Consider the following 11,089-nt stretch of genomic DNA (forward strand, 5'->3'; position numbering starts at 1 on the left):
CTTAAGCAACTCTATGGTCAAATCTCTCCCAAGTAAAATCTCAAATGTTTTTACTTGGTGAAAACATGCTTTTTTTTCAACAAATAGCTTTATTAAATTTTATCATTAGGTTAGTCATAGAAATATATCAGTTTTCTATGTTCTAACTGTGTTATGTATAGGTAATAATAACAGCAAAAGAATTACATTGTAATTCTAGCATGTTTGTTAAAGTGGCAAACTCCATACTAGGTTTTTTTTTTTTCTTTTAATTCGTTAACATGAAGTGGGCATATTCATCTTTCTCAATTCTCATCAGTTACAAGAAATTAAATGGTCTAAAAATTCCACATTGTTATTGCTCCCTAAAGCAAACAAGGGATTCCAAATTTGGGGAAGACAATATTGAAAGAAATATTCCTAAAAGAGCAAAACACATTGGTAGCTTTCATGAAATATAAATTAATTCACCTTCCTGCTTGGATAGTCTCAATATTTTTCTTACCAGGTAAACTATCTACTGGCAAGCTTTTCATATGATTATTTCTTTTAAAACTGCCAGTTCCAGAAATATGATAGTCCTCAAGTAAAAACTCACTTTTTAAAAATGTCATGCCAGCACTATTCTGTTATATTCATGAAAGACAGATTTTAAATTACTATTTAACCAAGTACAATTTACCCCAAGAAACTATTTATGAAAATAACATAAATCAGATTTGATAAAATCAGTAATAAATATTGAGAATGAAGGATTTTAGAAAAGATAAGCTATCTTTAGAGAAGACAGAACAATTTACATTTCCAAAGTACGGTGAACAACATGCTTTAAATCACTTCCAAGATGTTGAAAAATATAAACATATCCCATCGATGGTTTGGGAGCCAGAATATAACTCTTGATAGTTGCTTGCTTTTACATAAAGATTTGTGTGCATGCTTTTATGAAAATCTGTTTGCCTTTCTAAAGGATCTTTCGTGTAATATGTTTTTTAAAGTTAAAAAGGCAGCATTTTCTTGAAACTATGCAACTGTGCTAAATGTAATATACCTGTTTCAATTTTTGACTTTTGCTATTTTGGCAAAACAAATTATTCTATCTGGACAACAATTTTAAAAATGCACTAAGTCGTGCTGATTTCCTTATGAAAAAGAGAAGTGAAACAGGCAGCCAACAATATTTTGAGATGTTTCATCAGGATCCTTAATGTTCCCCACATCTGTCCTACTGCTCTTTCCTCTCATGAAGACTTAGTGCTATTTTAAAATTAATATATATTTCTGATCATGTTTTGGCATTTATAACGTCTGCTCAAACTCTTTAAAAATTGTTGCCCAGTATTTTCAAGATTTGTTACAGAAAATTTTCTTCTCCAGAGCTTATTTTTATAGTAAAATAAAAATAATATTTCTAATATCTCAGACGTGATGGCTACCAAAAATTTATCAAGCAGGAATGTGATGCTAAAATATTAAAAGTCATGGATCCTAGTAGAACTACATTTCCTATCCATACAATTTCATATTTATTACCAAAAGAGTACTCAAAATAAGCATCAAAACAAAGTATAAATGCAATGCAAAACTGAATTATATATCATGTTTATTTTCACTTCTAGATAGGAACTCAAGCGAGTTTCTTTGATAGCAATTGAAATCTTACAAAACTTATAAGAAATCAACTTTGAATTTAGATACATGAGAATTAGGCTAATTTTCTAATTTTAGTTAGAGGAAGAAAAGAGATCCACTTCATTTATGTCAACCAAAAAGTATGAACTGGGCCAGAATAAAAGGCTGACCACTCTCTCTGTTAAGAGAGAAATTATCTTCTCAGTGTCTCCATCTTCTCTTTCACTCTTTCTGTGTGAGTTCCTATTTATCTATTGTTTGCTATCCTCATAGTTTGTACAAGTCTTCAGTGCACCAAGTACTTAGCAGCATCCCTTTGGCTGCTGTGCCTACTGCTAACACACTGTTAGCAATTGAAATACCCAAGAGTGAGAATCTGTTTGACGTGCTTCACCTGTTTGCAGCAGAACAATTCACAGGATGCTATCCAGCCAATCTATTGGCTACACTTTTTTTCACCATCAGTTCTTATTCCCAGTCCATTTAACTGCAGCCAAAAGCTAGAATACTGAGGTATAAAAATGGCTATAATGGAAGAAGGGACTGTGAAATATTTTCTTGGGATAAATCGTGTGTTTGAGGAAGTAATAGCATCTTTATTGTACTGCATAAATACACTTTGATTGACTATTTTAATTAAATCTTTTCTACGAATGAGTCTTTTCTAGGAATATATCACATGAAATCTTTTCTAGGAATGAAGTCAAGTGAGCTTCTATGATACCAATTCCAGTTTTGCAAAGCTGAGGAATCAATTGTGAATTTAGATATGTGAGATTTAGGCTAATTTTCTATAACTTCTCCAAATTTATCACTCAAGAAAAATAAAAAACAACTTCTCAAGTGAAACTTGCATAATATTTCTACCTAGGATTGATGTTATGTTGCTATTTAAATAGTGCTATAGCAATTAGGGATCAAAACTCAAAAGATCACCTCTTTAAAGATCTAGGGTCGTTTAAATAGAAATATAGGATTTATTGAGTTTGGTGAGTAATTTAGTATATCTTGATGTAGTTTTATATTAGGATGACCAGGCTGTTATAGTTTGGAGAAGAATGTCAGATTTAACCCACTTGACCAAGAAAACTAGTACACCCAGTATTATATTATGTATGTGCTTTCACAATGTTCAGCATAATGTATAATGTTTCTACATTTTCATTTTAATGTTGAAGTAGAATTCAGTAATAAGCATGCATAGTATATACATAACACTTTATAAGTTGAAACAGGCTTTCACAAAGTTTACTTCATATATCACATGTAGCATCACTTACTTATGACAGAAGAAACTTGAACAGTTTCCTTAAGAGAGACTTAAAAAGTAACATAATGGCCAATGCCAGAGCCAAGACTCAAACCTATTAAGGCATTCAAAAATTACCATTACAGTACTATGCCATTACAAGCATGTTTGGGTCAATGGTATCAGAAAAAAGGAAGGGAGTAAAGTGCATTAAAAAGTCTAAAGCCTCTTTAAAGATCTAGGAAGTAGAAGTACAGGATTTACTGAGTTTGTTGTAGTTTTATATTAAAACATCTGAGGCTGGGATCATGAGAATCACATAATGCTCCATGAAAAAGAAGGTAAATAAGATTTCATATGGAAGGATATTAAAATACACTAATAAAAAAAGGTTTCATACTGACATGATAAATTTCAGAAGGATTTATCTTGATTTCTTTTGCATCAGGTCATTTTAGCTTGGAACATCAGACCAGATTCAGTTTCATTTTATGCACAACTTCAAAAACTTGGCATTAGTGCTCTGAATAATATTTGGAAAATAATTCTTAGGTCATATTTAAGCTCAGTGAGAAAGAGTACCATAATGGATGAGGAATGCCTGCCATGGATAGAGGAGCTCACAATGTAAGTATTAGTACTGTATAATTGCCAAGTCTGACCTGGACTTTCCATTGTTTGGTTGATATGTACTCATAGTTGTCTTACAATTAAATTCTACCTCTCAGAAAATTCATAAAGATACAAAATGTCTAATCCACAAATCACTGGCAAATGTTTGGATATATCTGCAAGTGATGAAATTTCCCCTTCTTTTCTTATACCCAGGTCATGGGTCAATCATGAAAAAAGTACTGGAAGTCACATGAAGTCAAATAGTAGAATCACCTGATACTCACTGTGTTCCTGGTGTGGAACAATCTCATGAAGACATGCCCACCAATTCCTTGGCAAATCTTTTGCCAGTAAATTCTCCCCTTTCATTGTCGCAATTATGGATGGAGCCAACTGGAGGGAGATTTGACTGAGGAGGTAAAAGAAACCAGCAGTTCATAAATAGTTTTCAGGTTTTCCTAAAAGATTTAAATTTTAACATACACTTGTATTTCTTCTCAAACTCATCCTAACTCTTCAAAGGAAACATCACTAGAAAGAAAAGGGCAGAAGAAACAGAGCCTTATAGGGGTTCTGTGTTTGGGATTGGGATCTCTGATAGACTTCATGATTGTGGCATGTGTGGTGGCTAGAAAATTTATGTGCAAAGACACAGAATACCTGATTGCGGGGAAACTTCTGTGCAAAAATAGAGGATGCCTGGCTGCTGTAGCAATGTCCTTCACAAGGAGGTTCTGTGTTAGAGTCTTATCAGCCTCGACTTTGGTCTCAGGCACACAGCTCCTGGGAATATAGGGACTCTCTTGTTAGAAAACCACAATGTTTCTCTGAACCTAAACCTGTCCACATACTAGTAACTTTATACAACTGGACTTTCTTGAGAGCTATACAAAGCTCCTAACATTGCACATTGCAATTTAGTATGTAACTGAGGAATAAACTGCATAATGTTGCTAAATCTGTAACCTGCCTAGTAATACAATGAACAATATGTACTAATGATGCCAATGACCTAAGGTAAAGTATTGATATAAATAAAGCTTGGCAGCTTGGCCTCTCTGCCATCTTTTCTGTCTCTGCATCTTGTCTCTGTGTCTCCTTTTTATTTTCCTTGCAGAGCCTTGGTTACCATTGATCAATCATGAACCCCCAATAGTATACTGGATAATTCATAGTTTTCTCTGTAGTTACAGGCATTCCCAACCACGGGATGATCTACAGGTTGCTTAACAGCCTTCTTTGCCATTCACTCTCTCAGCTCTCAATTCATCATCCCCAACAGGAGTTGAAACTTTCAGCCTCTTATAATTGTAGAGAAATGCTGGTTAAACTGTAGGATTTTATCAATATTCATATATCTAATGATTGCTTACTAGTCTATAATACATTAATTTCAACAAAGGTTCTTTCCCACATTTCATCAAAAGGAGCATAATTATAAGATCTTATAACATTAAGGCAATAACTCTTAGGAAATATTATTCACATTTGCAAGTTTTCTATTAAACAAAATCATAAATGATTAAAATTAAAATATGCTTGTCAAAATAGAGATAAAATTAGAGGCTCCATGACAAATTTTATTAGTCATTTCTTTCATTCATTAGGGTATAACATCTCTATAACTAATGAGAGTTTTATGGATATGCCTAAGAAATCAGATTTTATAATGTGAAAATATTTAATTGCTTTCAGTAGAATTTATTATTACCTAAAATTCAAATAACTATGGAATGAAATTATATAACACTATGTATAATATTGTCATTTAATATTAAAGTAAATAAATTCATATATAGATCTTATATACATAAAACTTCTGGAAGGATAGGTTTCATACTGTCTACAGTCATTAGCATTTCTTGAATTTTTTTTTTTTTTTTTTTTGGTGGAGAGTTTACCAAGGATTGAACTCAGGGACACTCAAGCACTGAGCCACATCCCCAGCCCTATTTTGTATTTTATTTAGAGACAGGGTCTCAGTTGCTAAGTACCTTGCCCTTGCTGAGGCCAGAATTGAACTCACCATCCTCCTGCCTCTGCCTCCTGAACCACTGGGATTACAGGCATGTGTTACCACACCCAGCCAACATTGCTTGAATTTTTATAAGAAAGTATTAATTATTTTATCAAGATAAATTATGATGATATTATGAGAAAATAAAAAGGACTTTGGTTAGCTATGTACTTTAAGATATTTTTCAACTAATCTCAATTCTCCATAACTTTATTCCATACAAATAAACTTTTTTAGACTAGTAATATTTTCTTACAAAACTTATTCAAGAAAGCATCATTTTTAAGATATATTCTGACTTTAATATATAAAATAATTACCAATTCCTCACATTGAATTTATGAATCAGTGCAATTTGGTTTTGGTTCTACCAAGGGCAAAGTCTAAATATTTAGTAATCCTTACCATAAGTAATTAATACAATATAATGTTAGAATTGTACATATTTTTAAAAGAGTCTAATTCCCCAATTTAGAGGAATTTAATAACTTACCCAATCTTATTGCTCATGGCAATCCCAAAACTCCCAATTCAATACACTTTTAGATAGAGTAGATTTTATATTATGATTTGAAGCATTCAGAAAATAATATAAACCAGCAGAATAGTTTATATGCTTACTTTGAGAATGTCCTCAAATACCATGTAGAGATCCTTTATAATACATTAACTTACAGTGCTACCCATAATGAAATAGACTGATAAAAATATATTGTGATTCAGAATATATTTTATGTCAAAGACACAAAAGCATGTCAGAGGGAAGAGACCCAGCAACATGGAACCCTGAGTCATAAGATGGGGAAGAAGCTTTCAGCCAAAGTCTTGGATGTGTGGGAAGAACATGGCACCTTGTTGTTTAGAACTAGGACAATGAAAGCATGATTCACCTACTTCACAATTTTGCCCCAGGTTTACTATGAGCAATTCCATGGCAGAATATTGTTTCTGTTTCTCTAATTCATTTTGTTATTAATGTGAAAATTTGTTCATGAGATAAATTCAGATTTTGGAAATAGAAGGAAAGAAGTTCTCACAGATCTTTTCAATAGCAAATTCAAAACTGACAAAACTTTCAATAATTCAAAGTCCAGTATTAATGAATAACATATTCTCACCAAGTATTTTGAAATATTATTCCAGGAAGGTGTCACAAGCTCAAGAATGAAAAAGAAAGGAAGGCAGACATGTAGACAGGAAGGCAGGCAGGCAAGCAAGAAATGAGGTTAATTCTCAAAGGGGAAAAAAACTAGAGATTATTAGCTGAAAAATAAAATGTAGTATGAGAATAGAAATGTAAATAAAGAATACCACTTGACTCTAACTAGTCATTTTTATTTAATCATACTATGGATTTAACAAAAAAAAATCATCATCACTACACACAGTTAAGGAAACAGAATAGGGGGATAAAATCTACAACTGCTGCAAGAGGAAGTCAATAGATAATGTCTAAAATGACCAATAAAATACTATGCAATTATATAGATACTATAAGGAGGTGAAGGTCAGAAGAAATAACTGAAAGAGTAAATAATAAGATGTTTGAGGAGAGCTAGGAGATGATGTTAGGAAAGTGGCAGACAAACATTTCAATAATTTTTGCATTTTAAACTATTAGGCATATTTTTAATATTGTAGAGGTAAATGCAGCACCCTTACAGGAAAACCCACCACTGACCAAATAAATAATCTCATAGAATTTGAACAACTATCCACAATTTATATTTTAAAAAAAGTTTTTTTAAGACTCTGCTTAACAGCTCTTGAGAATTATAGTGACAGATATAGCCCTGAAGGCCTCAGTGAATTTGTAAAAAATACAGACTAAAATAAAATTCAGAAATCACTTTCATATATGCCTTTTAATGAGTTCTTGTGCTATAACTAATTCTATCAGCTGTGACTCGCAGGTTGTCTTGATGCTGACATTTGGAATTTTTTTGTATTGCAAAAAAAAAGTAGAGACTCATATGTTTAGACACTGAGAAATCCCAGGTGTGTTGAAACCCAGTGTTCCATTTTACATTGCTTCTTGGCCCCTTTAATTCAATTCTGTGACTCAAAATGCCTCCAGATTTGATCTGTGTGTTGTCCAAATGCTGTCGGTAGCCCAGTGAAAGATTTAATATTGTTTATTGCCAACTATGTCTCCAAAACTTTTAATCCCCTTATCTCTCCATTACTCGTTTGTAAAGCAGGCTAATGCAATATTGGAGTCAGAGTGAGTCAATGCAGAAGCAATTTTAAATAAGAGGAAGGAAACTTGTCAGTTGTTGGAAGTCTTAGCAAAATATCTTAAACTACTTTTCCAAACTTTTAGTAAGACCTATCACCTTTTTTTTGTAACATTTGTAAAATGCATTCTTATAAGGAAATTTATTTACTGTGTCCAAATTGTTAGAACTTAAATTTCACTTTTAAAGTAATTAGAAGAGAGAACTAGTAATTAAAAGAACTAAGATCTTAGTCTCAGTTCTACCATTTATTGAATATATTAAACAAACAGTGAATACCTTAGAGTCCTGTCCTGAGATACCATAGATGTCTAAAGTGGATGGTGCACAAGATGAGCTCCCCAGGAAGTAAGATCAAATTATCTACTCTATGGGTTTATAGGTTTTCCACAAATTTTAAGCCGTGGATTAGAAGGTAATGCCAGACTTTTAAACTTTCTTTGCAGGAAAATGAGTCACATTTTAGAGGATGATTATTGCAGAATATAGATTACTTCATCTCAAGCCTTGATTTTTCACTTATTATACAAAACCATATCAAATCTGAGAAACGCAGGGAAACAAAGGAAGTAGAGTTGCCCAGAGTTAGAGTTGACGTTACCTACCTATATCCTTCATAAACTAAATATTTGTAATGTCAACCCTTATTTTGCTTCTGCCCAAGCTGCAGATGTGAATAAAACCTGCTTTGAAAAACTAGCAGTTACAAGGGAAGAATTTAATAGCACATCCTACTGCCAGCCCTGATGGCATCCTCTAATTCCTTAATTAGTCCCTTATTTCTTGGTTTCTGTGCCACTTCATTCCTCCACGGCCCTTCTGTAAGGATTTCATTTGGTACTGAGCACTAAAATAAAAAATATATATATGTGGTAAGAAAGCAAGAACTTTACGACTTTACAGAAAATCACCTAATATAGTTGTTTTTATATATATTAATCAAGACATAAGGCAAGAAAACAGGCCATCTATTCATTAGTTCCATGGGGGCTGGGGTTGTAGCTCAGTTGGTAGAGTGCTTGCCTTGTATGCACAAGGCCCTGGGTTCAATCCCCAGCACCACCAAAAAAAAAAAAAAAAACAAAATTAAAATATCCATTAGTTCCTGGATATCCCTGGTATATTTTTATTCTGTTATATTAAATTTTGCTCAGTTTAAAAGCATTGAAAAAGCTATTAAGTCTTAAAAACTCTGACATTCATAATAAGTAGGGATGGGTGAAGTAAGTTGCTTAATTATAGACATTTGAGTTAGGGAAATGGATAGCATCACAGTTGTTACTGTTATTTTATTTAAGACAGAAATTACAGTTCACAAAAATTCAGTTCAACTCTTCTGGTGTAATCTCTCCCCTCTTCAGTTAAAATAATTAATGTGCTTTGCATCCACTATGGCAACTATTAAGTTTTGAATGTTCCTTTTATGTTAGTTGAGTATACTTTTCTCTCAAGTCTCAAATCACTCTATATTTCTTCAATGTCTCAGGAACTCATATTAAACATAAAATGATCCATTATCATTCTTGTGATCTTATCGGGACTTCCATTTCTAATGGTCAAACATTTTAATTTATTTTCTACCTATTCTCACAGTTAGTTTTGTTCCTAAAGCCCACTTCACATTTTCTTCCACCCACTATTCCAAAACACCAGCCCACAATGGCAAAATTTGAATAGCCATCTTTTTACTCTGTGGCAAAGAAAAAAAGATTATTGCAACTTTCAAGCTTGTCCTGTCACATGTTTTCCAAACAGTTGTAGAGATTCATCCCTATGCTAAAAAAATTAAAATTAAAAAAAAACAGCATGTTTTTATTTAGAAATGAGCAAACTAATTATAAAATTCAGATGGAAGCTTATAGTAGTTAAAGCAACTTTGATAAAGAGAAATAAAATTGAAAGACTAACACAACCCAATTTCAAGGTTTATTATAGTGCTTCAGTGTGTTATTGAGTTCCAAATAAAGGAACAAATGATTTGAAAAGAACAGAATCTGGAAACAATGGTCATTCCAGAGAGTTCGTAGATGAAATACCAAAACCATGATCCATATGAAATACAAATGATGGATTCAGCATCATCTTCTATGGTATGAATTTCTGTGTCCCTAGCATTCCTATGTTGAAATCCTTCTCCAAGGGTATGTTACCAGGAGGTGGGCCTTTTAATACCCTTATGATATAAGCCCAAGGGAGCTGGTTCACCCTTTCCACTAAAGTGAAGTGGAGATATAGCCAGAGGCATCATCCGTGAATCAGCTGGGCCTCTACTAGACATCAGCAAAAGACAATCTTAAAAGAAGTAAAATATAAGCTATATAAACTCAAAGAAAATATTTATAAATCACATATCCAACAAAGGACTTATATTGAAAATATATAAAGAACTCTCAAAACCCAATAGTAAAAAAAAAGAAAATAACCCAATTTTAAATATTGAGTAAAATATCTGAGCAAATACTTTACAAAAGAGTATACAATGAAGCTATAGAGATACAATAAGCATATGAAAGAATTCCAACTGTGTTGGACATTAAAAAACATAACACCACAATGAAATGCTATAATATGCATCTATGAACTTGAAAAAAAAATGCAGCAAAAAACAACACTACCCAGTGCTTCCAATATTGTGGATAAACTGCAACTTACATATATCACTGACAGAAATTTAAAATGGCACAGCTACTCTCAAAGGATTTAGTAGTTTCTTAACAATGTTAATATGTACTTAACAAGCCACATTTCTCCTAAATCCTCAGTCACCCCCACATGCTTCTGGCATTTTACTATGGCTGCAAATTTCTAATTTTCAGACTGCAAGTATTGATAACTCTAAAGAATCAATTACTGGCCTCTTCTCATATTCTTTTTTCCAGTACTCTCCTTTCTCCTTGGACAATCTTATTGGCATCTATCAGTTCAAGAAACATCCATGCACTGGTAATTTCCAATCTCATGTCATCATGTTAGAACTCCTTCTTATCTTCAGTTCTACTTAAAGTCTCCTTGATATATCCATTCAGATGTATCAAAGTCATGACAAACTCTACATGCCCCAAAGATTATACTTCATCTTCTTCCCCAGTGGGTCTTCTTTGAGCTTTTCTTGTTCATTGAATGATGCAATCATACATCCAGTTCCTAAGGACTGAACAAAAGTCCACACTGACAACTCTCTCTTCTTTACCATCCCATCCTCTACATTCTACCAATGACTAAGTGATCTTTTCTTTAATCATCTATGAACTTCAACTTTTCTTTACATCTCTCCTTTCCTAGAAGCTTCCCTCATCTTTTTCCAAGACCATAGCTAGACCCATTCAACTCATTCCCTTCACTCACTCTGTCTGTCTGACC

The 11,089-nt window shown here is 32.9% G+C and overlaps 1 non-coding gene across 1 annotated transcript; it reads left to right on the forward strand.

The window, feature by feature from the left end:
* Positions 1-8,721: 8,721 nt before the first annotated feature.
* Positions 8,722-8,794, forward strand: Trnat-ugu (transfer RNA threonine (anticodon UGU)). Its single transcript has one exon. It is a non-coding gene; the product is annotated as a tRNA-Thr (tRNA).
* Positions 8,795-11,089: the final 2,295 nt, after the last annotated feature.

This window comes from Marmota monax, unplaced genomic scaffold (assembly GCF_021218885.2).
Source record: "Marmota monax isolate L192 unplaced genomic scaffold, Marmota_monax_Labrador192_F-V1.1 WCK01_AAM20220418_F8-fsc00007, whole genome shotgun sequence".
NCBI lineage: Eukaryota > Metazoa > Chordata > Mammalia > Rodentia > Sciuridae > Marmota > Marmota monax.